The following is a 19,145-nucleotide window of genomic DNA, read 5'->3' on the forward strand; positions in this document are numbered from 1 at the left end:
TTTGGTATCAGTGTAATTGTGGCTTCATAGAACAAGTTGGGTAGTGTTCCTTCTGTTTCTATTTTGTGGAATAATTTGAATAGTATTGGTGTTAGGTCTTCTTTGAAGGTCTGATAGAATTCTGCACTAAAACCATCTGGTCCTGTGCTTTTTTGGGTTGGAAAACTTTCTATGACCCCTTCTATTTCTTTAGGGGTTATGAGACTGTTTAGATGATGTATTTGATCCTGATTTAATTTTGGTAGTTGGTATTTGTCTAGGAAATTATCCATTTCCTCAAGATTTTTCAGTTGTGTTGAGTATAGGCTTTTGTAGTAGAATCTGATGATTTTTTGAATTTCCTCAATTTCTGTTGTTATTTCTGCCTTTTCATTTCTAATTTTGTTAATTTGTATACTGTCTCTGTGCCCTTTGGTTAGTCTGGCTAAAGGTTTATCTATCTTGTTGATTTTCTCAAAGAACCAGCTCCTGGTTTTGTTGATTCTTTGTATGGTTCTCTTTGTTTCTACTTGATTGATTTCAGCCTTGAGTTTGATAATTTCCTGTCTTCTACTCCTCCTGGGTGAATTAGCTTCTTTTTGTTTCAGGGCTTTCAGGTGTACTGTTAAGCTGCTAGTGTATGCTCTCTCCAGTTTCTTTTTGGAGTTACTCAGGGCTATGAGTTTTCCTCTCAGCCCTGCTTTCATTGTGTCCCATAGATTTGGGTATGTTGTGCCTTCATTTTCATTAAATTCTAAAAAGTCTTTGTTTTTTTCTTTATTTTTTCTTTGACCAAGGTATCATTGAATAGAGTATTGTTCTGTTTCCATGTATATGTGGACTTTCTGTTGTTTTTGTTGCTATTGAAGATCATTCTTATTCCATAGTGATCTGATAGGAGGCCTGGGATTAGGTCGATCCTATGTTTGTTGAGGTCTGTCTTGTGACCAATTATATTGTCGATTTTGGAGAAGGTACCATGAGGTGCTGAGAAAAAGATATATTCTTTTCCTTTATGATGAAATATACATATACATATACACATAGATAGATAGATAGATAGATAGATAGATAGATAGATAGATAGAGATATAGAGATATAGAGATATAGAGATATAGAGATATAGAGATATAGAGATATAGAGATATAGAGATATAGAGATATAGATATAGATATATCTGTTAAATCCAATTGGTCCAAAACGTCAATGAGTTTCACTGTGTCCCTGTTTAGTTTCTGTTTTCTTGATCAGTCCATTGAGGAGAGTGGAGTGTTGAAGTCACCCACAATTATTGTGTTAGGTGCAATGTGTGCTTTGAGCTTTAGTAAAGTTTCTATATGAGGGTGCCTTTGTACTTGGAGCATAGATGTTCAGAATTGAGAGTTCTTCTTAGTGTATTTTTCCCTTAACCAGTAAGAAGTGTCCTTCCATGTCTCTTTTGATGACCTTAGGTTGAAAGTCAATTTTATCTGATATTAGAATGGTTACTCCAGCTTGTTTCCTAAGACCATTTGCTTGTAAAATTGTTTTCCAGCCTTTTACTCTGAGGTAGTGTTTGTCTTTGATACTGAGGTGTGTTTCCTGTAAGCAGCAAAATGTAGGGTCCTGTTTACATATCCAGTCTGTTGCTCTATGTCTTTTTATTGGGTAATTTAGTACATTAACGTTAAGAGATATTCAGGAATAGTGATTATTACTTCCTGTTATTTTTAATGTTATTTTTATATTTGAGTGGTTATCTTCTTTTGGGTTTTATGAAAGAAGATAACTATCTTGCTTTTTCCAGGGTGTAGTTTCCCTCCTTGTATTGGTGTTTTCCCCCTATTATCTTTTGTAGGGCTCGTTTTGTAGAAAGATATTGTATAAATTTGGTTTTATCATACAAAGAACTCAAGAAGTTAGACTCCAGAAAGCCAAATAACCCTATTAAAAAATAGGGTACAGAGCTAAACAAAGAATTTTCACCTGAAGAATTTCGAATGACTGAGAAGCACCTTAAGAATCAGCATCATTAGTGACTAGGGAAATACCAATCAAAACAACCCTGAGAATTCACCTCACACCAGTCAGAATGGCTAAGATAAAAATTCAAGAGACTGCACGTGTTGGCAAGATGTGGAGAAAGAGGAACACTCCTACATTGCTGGTGGGAATGAAAGTTGGTACAACCACTCTGGAAATCAGTCTAGTGGTTCTCAGAAAACTGGGCATGACACTTCAAGAAGACCCTGCTATACCACTCCTGGACATATACCCAGAGGATTCCCCAGCATGCAATAAAGACACATGCTCCACTATTTTCACAGCAGCCCAATTTATAATAGCCAGAAGCTGGAAAGAACCCAGAAGTCCCTCAATGGAGGAATGGATACAGAAAATGTGGTATATTTGTACAATGGAATACTACTCAGCAATTAAAAACAATGAATTCATGAAATTCTTAGGCAAATGGTTGGATGTGGAAAATATCATCCTAAGTGAGGTAACCCAATCACAAAAGAACACACATGGCATGCAGTCACTGATAAGTGGAAATTATCCCAGAAGCTCTCTCTGAATACCCAAGACACAATTCACTTATCAAATCATTCCCAAGAAGAAGGAAGGAGAGGGCCCTGGTCCTGGAAAGGCTTGATGCAGCATTGTAGAGGATTACCAAGACAGAGAAGAAGGAGGGGGTTGATTGGAGAATGGGCGGAGGGAAGAGGGCTTATAGGACTTATGGGAAGGGGGAACTGGGAAAGGGAAAATGTTTGGAATGTAAACAAAGAATATAGAAAATAAAAAAATAAAAAACAATAGAAAATAAAAATATTAAAATAGAAAATAAAAAAGAAAATTAAAAATTAAAATAATAATAATAATAATAAAGAAAAGAAAATGCCTTTAATCCCCCTCCCCTCCTTCAGCCAGGTCATCAGGACCCCTGCCCCCGGAGGCTTCTGCCTCACCACCTGGTCCTGCTCCACCCTGCCCGAGACAGGCGTGCTCGTGCACCACGGCCCCCTGTGCGACCTGCCCGGACTGTGGCCTCTGGAGAGCTAGACTGATTTCATCCCATCCTTTTGTTCCTGTTCTTTTCCACATCACCAATCGTTTCTACAGTGTAGTGGCTATTCCTGGTTGTCAACTTGACTATATCTGGAATGATCTACAATCCAGAATTGGAGGGCTCACCTGTGTTCCTGATCTTGAGGCTGGAAGACACAAGTTTCTGACCTGGATGTTTGCATGGAGATCTTGAGGCATAGTGGCCATGAAAAGCTTAGGCCCAGGCAAGGTAGTACAGGCCTTTAATCCCAGGAGACTAAGGCAAAGAGATCTGAGTTCAAAGTCATCTGGGACAAAGCAAGTCCCAGATACAGGAGTGTGGCACACACCTTTAATCTGGGCCACACCTTTAATCTAGGCCACGCCTTCTGCTGGAGGCCTACATAAGGACATTGGAAGAAGGAAGAGGCATTCTCTTTTGCCTGCTTGCCCTGTGGGACTGAGCAACTGCTAGACTTCCTTTCACAGCTGCTGTTGACCATTGTTGGGGAGTTGGACTACAAACTGTAGGAAGACGTTTACATTACAGAAGGCAGTTTATACGCTAAAGATACCCTGTTAAAAGACAATATCGGACATTTCGAGATTGCTGGAGTTGCGAGACCGAGGCCAAAATGCCAGAGCGAGATAGTAAGCCCTTCTCTAACCCTTTGGCTCCAGATGACCACGATGTGGATGATCCTCATTCCTTCTACCCATCAAAACTTACCAATCAAGACATCAGGAAACTTCTTATGACCCCAAGAGCAGCACCTACTTCTGTGCCACCTTCTGAGCCACGTCACCATGAGATGCCAAGAGAGTACAGTGAGGATGAAGACCCAGCTGCACGTAGGAGGAAAAAGAAAAGCTATTATGCCAAACTTCTCCAGCAAGGCATTGAGCAAGAGAGAGAATTCGCAGAGAAATACCGGGACCATGCCAAGGAGCAGAGAGACGGCGGCGCGAACAAAGATTATGAGGAAACTAAGCTGATCAGTACCACAGCCAACTACAGGGCTGTGGGCCCCACTGCTGAGGCACACAGCTCAGCAGCTGAGAAGAGAAGACAATTGATTCAGGAGTCTAAATTCCTGGGTGTTGATATGGAACACGCACATTTGGTCAAAGGTTTGGATTTTGCGTTGCTTCCAAAGGTGCATGCTGAGATCGCCAGCAAAGAGAAGGTGAAGAGGAACTCATGGAAAAGCCCCAAAAGGAAACCAAGAAAGATGAGGATCCTGAGAACAAAACTGAATTTAAAACGCGCCTTGGCCAAAATGTGTATCGGGTGCTTTTCAAGAGTAAATCATCTGAGCGAAATGAGCTGTTCTTACCGGGACGTATGGCCTATGTAGTAGATCCGGATGAGGAGAACGCAGACACAGACATCCCCACCACTGTCATACGCAGCAAGGCTGACTGCCCCACTGTGGAAGCCCACACTACACCAACTACAAGTGACATCGTTATTCGCAAGCTCACCTAGATTTTGTCATTCCTGAGGCAGGGAACCCGAAACAAGAAGCTCAAGAAGGAGAAAAGAAAACTGGAGGAAAAGAAACCCCCTGAGGTTGACATGAACATTTTTGAAGACGTTGGGGATTATGTTCCTTCCACAACCAAGACACCTCGGGACAAGGAGCGTGAGAGGTACCGGAAACTGGAACACGATCGGGAACGGGACAGAGACAGGGAGCGAGACTGGGGACAGGAACGAGAGGAGGAAAAGAAAAGGCACAGCTACTTTTTGAAGCCAGACGTGGATGATGAAACCCTGGATGTTGACAAAGGACCTGGATCTGCAAAAGACTTGATCAAGTCCATCAATGAAAGATTCGCTGGGTCCGCTGCTTGGGAAGGCACTGAACCACTGAAGGAGCCAGAAGATAAGAAGCAGCTGGGTTATTTCTTCGCGCGTCTAACAGTTACGCAGAATGCTATCCAGCCATGACGGACGACAAGGACGTAGATAGTGATGAAGACGTAGATTATAGCAAAACGGACCAGGGTAACAAGAAGGGTCCCTCGGGCCGCTGGGACTTTGATACTCAGGAGGAGTATAGCGAGTATATGAACAACAAGGAGACTTTGCCCAAGGCTGCTTTCCAGTATGGTATCAAGATGCCTCAAGGACGGAAAACCAGACGATTCGAAGAAACCAATGATAAGGCAAAGCTCGATCAGCAATGGAAGAAAAGTGCAGTCACCAAGAGGAGGAAGAAGATGGAGGCAGATGGGTTTGAAGTGAAAAGACCAAAGTACTGATCTCCAGTTCCAGCCTGTCAGCGCAGGGCCCTTCTTAGTTGCTGGTTTCTACCATTCCTCAGAAGGTTGCAAACTAGTTTAGTGAACATTTATAAATGTTTATTCTATTAACTCTTTATAGATCTGTGTCTCCAATGCTAAATTAAATGGCAATGCAACACCATGTCCAGCGTGTTCCATTAAAAGTAGTTACACCTGCAAAACAACAACAACAGCAAGACAATATTGAGGTACATTGACTTACAGTAATGAAAGGGGCATTGTTTAATTCTCGGGACTGTATCACTCTATTTTTCATGTAAGCTATCCGATTAAAATCTGTTGATATAACTTACTAATTAGTGAGTGGTGGAAATGGCTGCTGTTTCTAGCTCTCCTCCTCTTCTCCTTCTCCATCCATTTTTTGGGGGCAGGGAAGCAGTTCTTAAGTTATTCTGTTTACTATATAGTCCATAACTTCATGTACTTGAGAATTTCTAAAAGGAATTAATAAAACTGAACTGATACTTTTGTTTTGGCCTTGGTCAACCCCTTCCCCCCCCCCAAAAAAAAGAAAAAAAATGCTTTTATAAGACCAGGCTGTAAACCTGTAAAGCATTTTTGTAGAAGTTAGTGTGGTTCCTCCTCCCAACCCCATGTTCCCATAAGACTCAGACTCAAAATATATTTACAAATACCTTGACCATATAGCTAGGCTCTTCTCTGACCAGCTTATAACGTGAAATAACCCACTAATTCTAATCTACATTCTGCCAACATGGCTGGTTACCTGTGCTCAAGTCAAATATATCTTCTCTATGGTAAATTGCTTTTGGCAACAGAAAAAGCATTATCTTTCAATTTGAAATTATAAATATACCTTATGTAGATAAATATACCTATATTCCCCTTTCTCTTTATATAAATTTAAGATTGATATCTATATATGTATTTATATTTAAATTAATAAGGACATACCAACTGGTATTTTAAATTGTTCTTTGCAAAATGTTATATCAATCCGCAGGGGTCTCACCCTATTTCATTGTTTTGTGGGAGCCTCTAGGCCATCCTGCTGTTCCTTCTCTCAACAATCTCAGCCTGCTGGAAGAGAGGTTCCTGTCTGTGGACAACTCATGCCCATGTGTCCTGCCATGCTTGGCTAGGCTGGAGCTTCTGGCCTCTGACCATTCTGCTAAGGTAAATGCAGGGGATTGGCCTTGTACTAGGTTGGCCTAGTATTTAAATGCTAAATACTAGACCCCAAGATCTGGTTATCCCTGATGAGGAGATCCTCATGTATACCAAATGATGCTGTGTAAACCTTCCCCCCAAGTTATCCTTGCTAGGTTAATAAAGATGTCTACATCCTTGGCTGGGCAGAGGAGAGGAAGGTAGAGTGAAGGTTCCCAGGCTTGAGGTGTCAGACAGGGACCGCCAAAAAAGGGGGAAAAGGAAGGACATTGCCGTGGGGAAGTGTGGATTGTGAATACACAGTGGCCTGATGGTAGGAACGGCCTATCACTGCAAGTGTTATCTCAGAGCTCACCATGGGGAAGAAGACAGAATAGCAGAGAGGGCTGATGGCTGCCCAGCTGTAGTGCTTTTAAGCTTATTATAAATACAAAGGATTTTGTGTCTTTTATTTGGGAGTTGTGTGGACTAAGTAAGGTAGAAACCCCTAGTAGACAGATAAAGACAACAAGGGGGATATAGCAAACCCCAGAATAATAATAACTACAACACATTTTCTTAATTAATTGATGGTGGAGGGCCCAGCCCATTATGGACCCAAACACTGAGTTTGAAGGACTTTTTTTTGTTTTTTTGTTTTTGTTGTTGTTGTTATTGTTGTTGTTGTTGTTGTTTTGAGACAGTGTGGAGAAGCAGAACTTCTTGTTGGGACATCAGCTGAGGAGGAAGGTCAGCTGGGAGCTTTCTCTGCCTCTCTGAGCTAGCAGGCTTTCGATTTGTAAATCATTCGATTTGTAAATCGAATGATTTACAAATGTTTGGTATAACCCAGGATAGCTAAAAATATTCTCAACAGTAAAAGAACTTCCCCAGGAATGAGTATCCTGGACCTCAAGCGATACTACAGAACAATAGTGTTAAAAACTGCATGGTATTGGTACAGTGACAGGCAGGCGGATCAATGGAATAGGATTGAAGACCCAGAAATGAACCCACACACCTATGGTCACTTGATCTTTGACAAAGGAGCTGAAAACATCCAGTGGAAAAAAAAGATAGCCTTTTCAACAAAAGGTGCTGGTTTAATTGGAGGTCAGCATGCAGAAGACTGCAAATTGATCCATTCTTATCTCCTTGTACTAAGCTCAACTCCAAGTGGATCAAGGACTTCCACATGAAACCAGACACACTAATAGAAACTAATAGAAAAGAAACTGGGGAAGACCCTTGAGAACCTGGGCATAGGCATAAGGTTCCTGAACAGAACACCAATAGCTTATGCTCTAAGATCTAGAATTGACAAATGGAACCTCATAAAATCACAAAGTTTCTGTAAGGCAAAAGACATCTTCAAAAGGACAAATTGGCAAGCAACAAATTGGGAAAAGATCTTCACCAACCCTACATCTGACAGAGAACTAATATCCAATATATACAAAGAACTCAAGAGTTAGACCCCCAGAAAGCCAAATAACCCTATTAAAAAATGGGGTACAGAGCTAAACAAAGAAGTTTCACCTGAAGAACTTTGAATGGCTGAGTAGCACCTTAAGAAATGTTCAACTTCATTAGTCATTAGGGAGATGCAAATCAAAACAACCCTGAGATTTCACCTCACACCAGTCAGAATGGCTAAGATTAAAAACTCAGGAGACAGCAGGTGTTGGTGAGGAGATGTGGAGAAAGAACAACACTCCTCTACTGTTGATGGGATTGCAAGATGGTACAACTACTCTGGAAATCCATCTGGTGGTTCCTTAGAAAACTGGGCATGACTCTTCCAGAGGACCCTGCTATACCACTCCTGGAAATATACCCAGAGGATTCCCCAGCATGTAATAAGGATATATACTCCAGTATGTTCATAACAGCCCAATTTATAATAGCAGAAGCTGGAAAACCCAGATGTCCCTCAATGGAAGAATGGATACAAAAAGATGTGGTATATATACACAATGGAGTACTCTTCAGCCATTAGAAACAATGAATTCATGAAATTCTTAGACAAATGGATGGAGCTGGAGAATATCATTCTAAGTGAGGTAAGCCAGTCTCAAAAGAACACTCATGGTATGCACACACTGATAAGCAGATATTAGCCTAGAAGCTTGGAATACCCAAGACACAATCCACATATAAAATGATGTCCACGAAGAATGGAGGAGTGGCCCCTGGCTCTGAAAAGGCTTAGTGCAGCAGTGTAGAGCAATACCAGGACAGGGAAGTAGGAAGGGGTGGATGGGGAAACAGGGGGAGGGAAGAGGGTTTATGGGACTTTCAAGGAGGGGTAATCAAGGAAAGAGGAAATCATTTGAAATGTAAATAAAGAATATATCGAATAAAAAAAACCCAAATGTTTGGTATTGAAAGCAAAAACGGCTTAACTAACTTGTAAGCCTAAGTCCTGAAGGCCCCTCCCAGTGTTCGATCCTCTGCTTCCTCCCTTCTTTTCCCTAGTCTTCCTTGATCCCCCACCCCATGCCGAACCCAGGATCCCTCCATGTGAAGCAGAAACTCTATCACTGAGCTACAGTCCTGACCCTTCCACTTCCCCCTAACGAGCAAGACGGGAGTCTTCATGATGACCACAATAATGTGTGTTTCTGGCATCTTTGGATGAATCGTTAGTATCCATGACTGGGTCCTTCCTGGGTGTAGATTCTGATTAGTAAAGTTTTCTCCCTTGTTACTTAAGGAAGAAGACATATCTCACAGACCTTAAGGTCACCATTATTTATTCTCCCCAGACAGCACAGCTGAGAGCATAGTACTACTGCTAAAGTACTCTGTTCAGCCCTACCCTTACGGTCTGACAATGTGGGTGTTGTTTAATAGTTCATGGGAAAACTCGACCAATACCCTATAAAGATCCCAGTGTTGTTCTGGCTGAGGGATAATAGTAAATAAAGGAATAGACTCCTGACGTTCTCTCTGTCCTCACGCTGTGAAGCTTTATGGGTTCTTCCTGCTTCTGAGTAAGGATAACAGGTCTCCATATTAGGTGCAAACAGTTCTCATTGTTGGGCATGGGTGATGTCCAGACAAAAGAGAAGCGACTGATAACCCGGTCCTTATCACCTCTTCCCGCTTCTGCTCTGTGTCTTTCCTTATGGAGGACAAGGGAGGTATGTTTAAACTTCAAAACATACAAATCACAGGAATCAGTTTTCTGAATGCAGGTGAATACTCTGTTTTGGCAGATTTCCTGTTTGCTCTGAGCAGCATGCATTTATATATCCAAACAACATAAAAAGAATTTGTCTCAACACAAGAGTGCTCACTCTCATATCTAACCTCTTGCTGGTGCTATTTAAAGGTGTCAGGGATTTTCTTTGAAGTTGGAACAGATAACCGCTAGTCAGAGTACTGGTAAGATTGTGCCCAAATCTAAAATAATAAAATCCAAACTCAATTTAATATGACAAATTTGTAGTGAATGTCTTTGATGAGCAAGGATCTGATCTTTTGTTTATGAAGATTAAAATGCGTGGGAAACATGAGTGGACATTTTCTAGATGGTACTTATATCTCATCTCAATACATTTGTGGAACAGCCTATAAAGTTCACCCTATACACGTATATAAAGCAGTGTATTTAGTAATGACTCATATATAATAGTGTCTGCAATATGATTTCTATTATCAGTATATTCCTCATCTGTTAGTAACTTTCTCCAAAATTAGTTTTTGGGTTTTTTTTTTTTTAGGTTGAAATTTTTCTTTTTTTTTTCTTTTTAATATTTTTATTTTCTATATTCTTTATTTAAATTCCAAATGATTTCCCCTTTCCCGAATCCCCCCTCCCCTTATGTCCCATAAACCTTCTTCTCTCCATCCATTCTCCAATCACCTCCCTCCTTTTTCTCTGTCCTTATATTCCCTTCCCATGCTAGATCAATCCTTTCCAGGATCAGGACCCTCTCCATACTTCTTCTTGGGAGTCATTTGTTATGCAATTTGTGTCTTGGGTATTCAGGGCTTCTGGGCTAATTAATATCCACTTATCAGAGATTGCATTCCATGTGTATTCTTTTGTGATTGGGTTACCTCACTTAGGATGATATTTTCCAGATCAAACCATTTGCCTAAAAATTTTGTGAATTCATTGTTTCTAATTGCTGAGTAGTATTCCATTGTGTAAATATACCACATTTTCTGTATCCATTCCTCCTTTGAGGGGCATCTGGGTTCTTTCCAGCTTCTGGCTATTATAAATAAGGCTGCTATGAACATAGTGGAGCATGTGTCTTTATTGCATGCCGGGGAATCCTTTGGGTATATGCCCAGGAGAGGTATAGCAGGGTCCTCTGGAAGTGTCATGTCCAGTTTTCTGAGGAACCGCCAGACTGATTTCCAAAGTGGTTGTAACATCTTATAGCCCCACCAGCAGTGGAGGAGTGTTTCTCTTTCTCCACATCCTCGCCAACACCTGCTGTCTCCTGAGTTTTTGACCTTAGCCATTCTGACTGGTGTAAGGTGAAATCTCAAGGTTGTTTTGATCTGCATTTCCCTAATGACTAATGATGTTGAGCATTTCTTAAGGTGCCTCTCGGCCATCCGAATTTCTTCAGGTGAAAATTCTTTGTTAAGATCTGCACCCCATTTTTAATAGGGTTATTTGGTTCCCTGGGGTCTAACTTCTTGAGTTCTTTGTATATATTGGATATTAGCCTTCTATAAGATGTGGGGTTGGTGAATATCCTTTCCCAATTTGATGGTTGCCATTTTGTCCTTTTAACAGTGTCCTTTGCCTTACAGAAACTTTGTAATTTTATGAGGTCCCATTTGTCAATTCTTGATCTTAAAGCATAAGCTATTGGTGATCTGTTCAGGAACTTTTCCCCTATGCCCATGTCCTCAAGGGTCTTCCCCAGTTTCTTTTCTATTAGCTTCAGTGTGTCTGGTTTAACATGGAGGTCCTTGATCCACTTGGAGTGAAGTTTAGTACATGGAGATAAGAATGGATCAATTCGCATTCTTCTGCATGCTGACCTCCAATTGATCCAGCACCATTTGTTGAAAAGGCTATCTTTTTTCCACTGGATGTTTTTGGCTCCTTTGTTGAAGACCAAGTGACCCATAGGTGTGTGGATTCATTTCTGGATCTTCAATTCTATTCCATTGGTCCACTTGTCTGTCACTGTGCAAATACCATGCAGTTTTTAACACTATTGCTCTGTAGTATTGCTTGAAGTCAGGGATACTGATTCCCCCAGAATTTCTTTTGTTGTTGAGAATAGTTTTAGCTATCCTGGGTTTCTTGTTATTCCAGATGAATTTGAGAATTGCTTTTTCTAACTCTATGAAAAACTGAGTTGGGATTTTGATGGGGATTGCATTGAATCTGTAGATCGCTTTTGGCAAGATGGCCATTTTAACTATATTAATCCCACCAATCCACGAGTATGGCAGATTTTTCCATTTTCTGAGGTCTTCTTCGATTTCCTTCTTCAGAGACCTAAAGTTCTTATCATATAGATCTTTCACTTGTTTGGTTAGAGTCACACCAAGATACTTTATATTGTTTGTGGCTATTTTGAAGGGTGTCATTTCCCTAACTTCTTTCTCAGCCTGCTTATCCTTTGAGTATAGGAAGGCTACTGATTTGCTTGAGTTGATTTTATAACCTGCCACTTTGCTGAAGTTGTTTATCAGCTGTAGGAGTTCTCTGGTCGAGGTTTTTGGGTCACTTAAGTAGACTATCATGTCATCTGCAAATAGTGATAATTTGACTTCTTCCTTTCCAATTTGTATCCCCTTGACCTCCTTATGTTGTCTAATTGCTCTAGCTAGAACTTCAAGTACTATATTAAAAAGATATGGAGAGAGAGGACAGCCTTGTCTAGTCCCTGATTTTAGTGGGATGGCTTCAAGTTTCTCTCCGTTTAGTTTGATGTTGGCTACCAGTTTGCTGTATATTGCTTTAACGATGTTTAGGTATGGGCCTTGAATTCCTGTTCTTTCCAATACTTTTAGCATGAAAGGATGCTGAATTTTGTCAAATGCTTTTTCTGCATCTAATGAGATGATCATATGGTTTTTTTCTTTGAGTTTGTTTATGTAGTGGATAGCATTGATAGATTTCCTTATATTGAACCATCCCTGCATCCCTGGGATGAAGCCTACTTGATCATGGTGGATGATCGTTTGCAAGAATTTTATTAAGTATTTTTGCATCAATATTCATAAGAGAAATTGGCCTGAAGTTCTCTTTCTTTGTTGGATCTTTGTGTGGTTTTGGTATCAGCGTAATTGTGGCTTCATAGAACGAGTTGGGTAGAGTTCCTTCCGTTTTTATTTTGTGGAATAGTTTGAAGAGTATTGGTGTTAGGTCTTCTATGAAGGTCTGATAGAACTCTGCACTGAAGCCATCTGGTCCCGTGCTTTTTTTGGTTGGGAGACTTTCTATGACCCTTTTTATTTCTTCAGGTGTTATGGGACTGTTTAGTTGATCTGTTTGATCCTGAAATTTTTCATACCCCAATAAAGACACATGTTCCACTATGTTCATAGCAGCCCTATATATAATAGCCAGAAGCTGGAAAGAACCCAGATGTCCCTCAATGGAGGAATGGGTACAGAAAATGTGGTATATTTACATAATGGAATACTACTTGGCAATTAAAAACAATGAATTCATGAATTTCTTAGGTAAATGTTTGGATCTGGAAAATATCATCCTAAGTGAGGTAACTCAATCACAAGAGAACACACATGGAATTCAGTTACTGATAAGTAGATAATAGTCCAGAATACCCAACACACAATTCACATATCAAATCATTCCCAAGAAGAAGGAAGGAGAGGGCCTTGGTCCTGGAAAGGCTTGATGCAGCATTGTAGGGGATTACCAAGACAGAGAAGTGGTGGGTGTTGATTGGAGAAAGGGCAGAGGGAAGAGGGCTTATGGGACTTATGGGGGAGGGGAAGAACTGGGAAAGGGAAAATCATTTGGAATGTAAACAAAGAATATAGAAAATAAAAAAAATAGAAAATAAATGCATATGTATATTGAATGATCCCTGTATCCTTGGGATGAACCCTACTTGATCATGGTGAATGATCATTTTGATGTGGTCTTGGATTCGGTTGGCAAGAATTTCCATGAGTATTTTTGCATCGATATTCATAAGGGAAATTGGTCGGAGGTTCTCTTATTTTGTTGTATCTTTGTGTGGTTTTGGTATCAGCAAAATTGTGGCTTCATAGAACAAGTTGGGTAATGTTCCTTCTGTTTCTATTTTGTGGAATAGTTTGAAGAGTATTGGTATCAGGTCTCCTTCGATGGTCTGACAGAATTCTACACTAAAACCATCAGGTCCTGTGCTTTTTTTTGGTTGGGAGACTGTCAATGACCACTTCTATTTCTTTAGTGGTTATGGGACCATTTAGATGGTCTATCTGATCCTGATTAAATTTTGGAAGTTGGTATCTCTCTAGGAAATTGTCCATTTCATCCAGATTTTCCTGTTGTGTTGAGTATAGGCTTTTGTAGTAGGATATGATAATTTTTTGAATTTCCTCAGTTTCTGTTATTTCTCCCTTTTCATTTCTGATTTTGTTAATTTGGATACTACCTCTGTGCCCTCTGGTTAGTCTGGCTAAAGGTTTATCTATCGTGTTGATTTTCTCAAAGAACCAGCTCCTGGTTTTGTTGATTCTTTGTATAGTTCTTTTTGTTTCAACTTGGTTGATTTCAGCCCTGAATTTGATGATGTCCTGCCTTCTACTCCTCTTGGGTGTATTAGCTTCTTTCTGTTCTAAAACTTTCAGGTTTACTGTTAAGCTGCTAGTGTATGCTCTCTCCAGCTTCTTTTTGTAGACACTCAGAGTTATGGGTTTTCCTCTTAGCACTGTTTTCATTGTGTCCCATAAATTTGGGTATGTTGTGCCTTTATTTTCATTAAATTCTAAAAAGGTTTTGATTTCTTTCCTTATTTCTTCCTTGAGTAGAGCATTGTTCAGCTTCCATGTGTATGTGGGCTTTCTGTTTTGTTGTTGTTGTTGTTGTTGTTGTCTGTTTTATGGCCAATTATATGGTCAATTTTGGAGAAGGTACCATGAAGTGCTGAGAAGAAAGTATATTCTTTTGATTTAGAATGAAATGTTCTCTAGATTTTGATTAAATCCATTTGGTCCAAAACTTCTGTTAGTTTTACTGTGTCTCTGTTTAGTTTGTGTTTCCCTGATCTGTCCATTGAGAAGAGTGGGGTGTTGAAGTTATCCACAATTATTGTGTGGGGTGCAATGTGTGCTTTAAGCTTTAATAAAGTTTGTTTAGTAAAATTTGTTTTATGAATGAGGGTGCCCTTGTATTTGGAGCATAGATGTTCAGAATTGAGAGTTCTTCCTGGTAGATTTTTCCTTTGATGAGTATAAAGTGTCCTTCTGTGTCTTTTTTAATGACTTTTGGTTGAAAGTCTATTTTATTGGATCTTAGAATGGTCCCAGCTTGTTTCCTGCGATCATTTGTTTTGAAAACTGTTTTCCAGCCTTTTACTCTGAGGTAGTGCTTGTCTTTGAAGCTGAGATGCATTTCCTGTATACAGCAAAATGTTGGGTCTTGTTCATGAATCCAGTCTGTTAGTCTATGTGTTTTTATTAGGGAATTGAGTCCATTGATGTTAAGAGATATTAAGGAATAATGATTGTTGCTTCCTACTATTTTTGATGTAATTTTTATGTTTGTGTGGTTATCGTCTTTTGGGTTTGTTGAAAGAAGATTAATTTCTTGCTTTTTCTAGTGTGTAGTTTCCCTCCTTTTGCTGGTACTTTCCATTCATTATTTTTTGAAGGGCTAGATTTGTGGAAAGATGCTGTGTACATTTATTTTTGTCATGAAATACCTTGGTTTCTTCATCTATGGTAACTGAGAGATTTCCTGGATATAGCACTCTGGGTTGGCATTTGTGTTCTCTTGGGGTCTGCATGACATCAGCCCAGGCTCTTCTGGCTTTCATAGTCTCTGGTGAGAAGTCTGATGTAATTCTGATAGGTCTAACTTTATATGTTACTTGACATTTTTTCCTTACTGCTTTTAATATTCTTTCTTTGTTTAGTACATTTGGTGTTTTAATTATTATGTGATGGGAAGAATTTCTTTTCTGGTCAAATCTATTTGGATTTCTGTAGGCTCCTTGTATATTCATGGGCATCTCTTTTTTTAGGGAAGTTTTCTTCTATAATTTTATTGAAGACATTTACTGCCCCATTAAGTTGGAAATCTTCACTCTCTTCTATACCTATAATCCTTAGGTTTGGACTTCTCATTTTGTCCTGAATTTCCTGGATGTTTTGGGTCAGGAGCTTTTTGAATTTTTTCATTTTCTTTGACTGTTGTATCAATGCTTTCTGTGGTATCTTCTGCATCTGAGATTCTCTCTTCTGTCTCTTGTATTCTGTTGTTGATGCTTGGATTCATGACTCCTGACTTCTTTCCTAGGTTTTCTATGTCTCGAGTTGTTTCCCTTTGTGATTTCATTATTGTTTCTACCTCCTTCTTTAGATCCTGGATGACTTTTTTAATTCCTTCACCTGTTTTGTTGTGTTTTCCCTTAGTTCATCAAGGTCTTCTCCCTGTTTTCTTGTGTTCTCCTGTATTTCTTTAAAGGAGTTATTTATGTCTTTCTTGAAGCCCTGTGATTCTAAATCCAAATCTTGCTTTCCTGGTGTGTTGGGGTATCCAGGACTTGCTGTTGTGGGAGAGTTGGGTTCAGATAGTGCCATATTGCCTTGATTACCATTAGCAACGTTCCTATGTTTGCCTTTTGGTTATCTCTGGTGTTAGTTGGTCCTGCTGTCACTGGCTGGTGCTTGCCCCTCCTGTGTGCCTGCATGTCTATCTCAGTAATCCTGGGTGACCTGCTTTCCCCTGGCACAAATTGCTGTGGTGCTGCTGAGTTCCTGCGTGCAGGTGGAGTCCTGGTGGAGTGTGTCCCAAGCTATCCTCTACTCTGGTGATCCCTGCCTACCAATCTGTTACATAGTCACAGGAGCAAAGATGGCGGCCGAGACCCTCTCTCTTGTAGTTGTATGTAGCTCTGTGGCCCCAATCAACTCTGGATGCAGGCTGTGCTGGCTGTCTCCTCTGTGCAGATGGGTATATAGCTGACTCCTGAGCCACTTGGAGATGGTGCACTGTGGCAGAGGATGTTCTTGGTCCGGAAACAGAAACTGGAAGTCTTCTGCCAGAGGCCTTTGGACAGGATCCTCCAATCTGCAGTACGGGTCTTACCTGTGCAGGCTGCCTCCTCCCCACTGGCTGCTGGGTGGATATCTGTCTTCCTGTACTGCTTGGAGATGGCATGGTGTGGCAGAGGATGTTCCCAATCCGGAGGCAGAAACCAGAAGGCTTCTGCCAGAGGTCTCTGGACAGGATCCTCTGGTCTGCAGGGCCAGTTTCTTACTATGGAATTCTTAGAGGAAACATAGTCACTGACTACAAAGTCAAGGACTAGAAAACAGAAGGCAGACATCAACCTCCTCAGTTAAAACCCACAATCTTCCACCAGTCATAAGATCTGAGACAGTGTCAATGACTGAAGAGGAGAGTGCCCCCCCTTTTTTGATGATAATTTTGTAATTATATTTATGTACAGAAAACTTAGTTTACATTTAACCCAGTTTAAGTGAGTTCTTTAGCCTTTGCCCTTTCCAGCTTGGCAATACGAGCCACAGACTTAGGAACCAGGACATTGCCTCCCCAGTGGCGGCAGATCTTGTCATATCTGTCATTATAATTGGTCCTAATAGCTTCCACCAGCTTAGCCATAGTACCCTGGTCTTCTGAGTTAACCTGAGTGAAGGCAATAGTGGTGCTCATCTTCCTGTGGACCAGGCGCCCCAGCCTGGCCTTTCCCTTGATGATGCAGTAGGGCACGTCCATCTTTCCACACAGGGCAGGCAAGAAAACCACCAGCTCAATGGGGTCTACACCATGGGTAATCACCATGAGCTGAGCCTTCCTGTTCTCCACCAAGATGGTGACTGTACTGACTCCTGCTCAGAGGACAGGCGGTCTCTTAGTTGGGACGTCCCCTTTGTCAGCAGCTTTCTTCTCAGCATGGGCCAGCAGCCATTGCTTCTTCTCCTGCTTTGTCTCTGGCCTGTACTTGTGGGCAAGCTTAAGCAGCTGGGTCGCTGTTTGCCTGTCCAGGGCCTGGGTGAACTGGTTAATGGCAGGAGGGACTTTGTTCCACCTATATAGGATGGCTCTTTGCCGCTGTAGCCTGATGTTGTGGGGCCATTTGATGAAGCTTGTTAGATCTCTTTTGAGCTGGATGTCCTGTCCACTGCCCAAGTTCTGAGTTGCCAATCTAAACTGCCCACTGCCCAAGTGACCCATCTAAAGGACACATTCTATGCACACTACTGCAATAAATAGATGCAGTAACATTTCCTCAAATTCATTTTGGAAAAAAAATGTAGGCTTTGATTTTTCAAAACCTACTTTAATAAGGGTTCTGAAATGCTTTAATCTCCTTCTAGCCTACCACCCACCAGAGGTTGTGGAAAGGAAAGGCTCATAGGGCAAGGGGGGATGTGGACCTGTTTAGATATAGTTCTTTTGAGTGATTCCAATCTTCAGTGTCAGGATATCAGCAGTTCTGTTCACACAAATCAGCAATGGTAGCTCCATCCACTCAAAAATACTATTCACGAATCAGTAATGGCAGTTCAATCCAGAAGAAACTGCAAGGCTCTGCTAATCGGCCTGAGTCTGTGGATGTGACAAGAAGCCACAGGAATGTCATGAGAAGTTATTTGGTGAGTTTCTGTCTACGAAGACACAGCCAAGGCTAAAGGGACAGATGTAGCAGACACATGAACTGCCCTCGGGCACTGCTGCTTCAGAGCAGCTATCAAAGACTTTCTCACAATGAAAATGTGGACTAAATCTGGCATTTCCTCTGTCCTCGAAAGTATGACTGGGACAGCCATCCCTTACAACTAACAGACACTCACAGGGTCCTCAGTTGTAATGCAGGCCTTATTCCATGAAAGATCAAGGTGAGGCTTTGAACCCAGGTGAGGCGCACACAGCTATAATGCCAGTGCTTGGTAGACACAGACAGGAGGGTTGAGGCCACTTCAAGGCCAGCCTGGCCTATTAAGAGCACAAAAATAATCAATGCATGGTGGCACACATCTGCAATATCAGCACTTGGAGAGGATCAAAACAAGTCAGAGGACAGCCTGGGCTACAAAGCAAAAATCCCTCTTAATAACAAACAACTACAAAAATAAATAATATTGAAAATTAGGTTCCACAAAATACTTACAGGAGGAGATACAGAGACATGTGTGGAGCAGAGACAGAAGGAAAGACCATCCAGAGACTGCCCCACAAGGGGATCCATCCCGTATATAGTTACCAAACCCAGACACTATTGTGGATGCCAACAAGTGCTTGCTGACAGGAGCCTGATATAGCTGTCTCCTGAGAGGCTTTGCCAGAGCCTGATGAATACAGAGCGGGATGCTCTCAGCCAACCATTGGACTGAGCACAGGGTCCCCAGCAGAGGAGCTAGAGAAAGGACCCAAGGAGCTGAAGGGGCTTGCAACCTCATAGGAGGAAAAACAATATGAACCACCCACAACCCCCCTACTCCCCATTCCCCCACCCCCCACCTCCTCACCCCACCCCCGAGCTCCAAGGGACTAAACCACAAACCAAAGAGTATACATGGAGG

At 41.1% G+C, this 19,145-nt stretch overlaps 2 pseudogenes; one reads left to right on the forward strand and one right to left on the reverse strand.

Annotated features, from left to right (window-relative positions):
* Positions 1-3,646: 3,646 nt before the first annotated feature.
* Positions 3,647-5,279, forward strand: LOC127682082 (protein Red-like; annotated as a pseudogene).
* Positions 5,280-17,021: 11,742 nt separating this feature from the next.
* On the reverse strand, positions 17,022-17,796 carry LOC127682512 (60S ribosomal protein L7a-like; annotated as a pseudogene).
* Between the last annotated feature and the right edge of the window lie 1,349 nt (positions 17,797-19,145).

Source organism: Apodemus sylvaticus, chromosome 4, assembly GCF_947179515.1.
Source record: "Apodemus sylvaticus chromosome 4, mApoSyl1.1, whole genome shotgun sequence".
NCBI classification, from domain to species: domain Eukaryota; kingdom Metazoa; phylum Chordata; class Mammalia; order Rodentia; family Muridae; genus Apodemus; species Apodemus sylvaticus.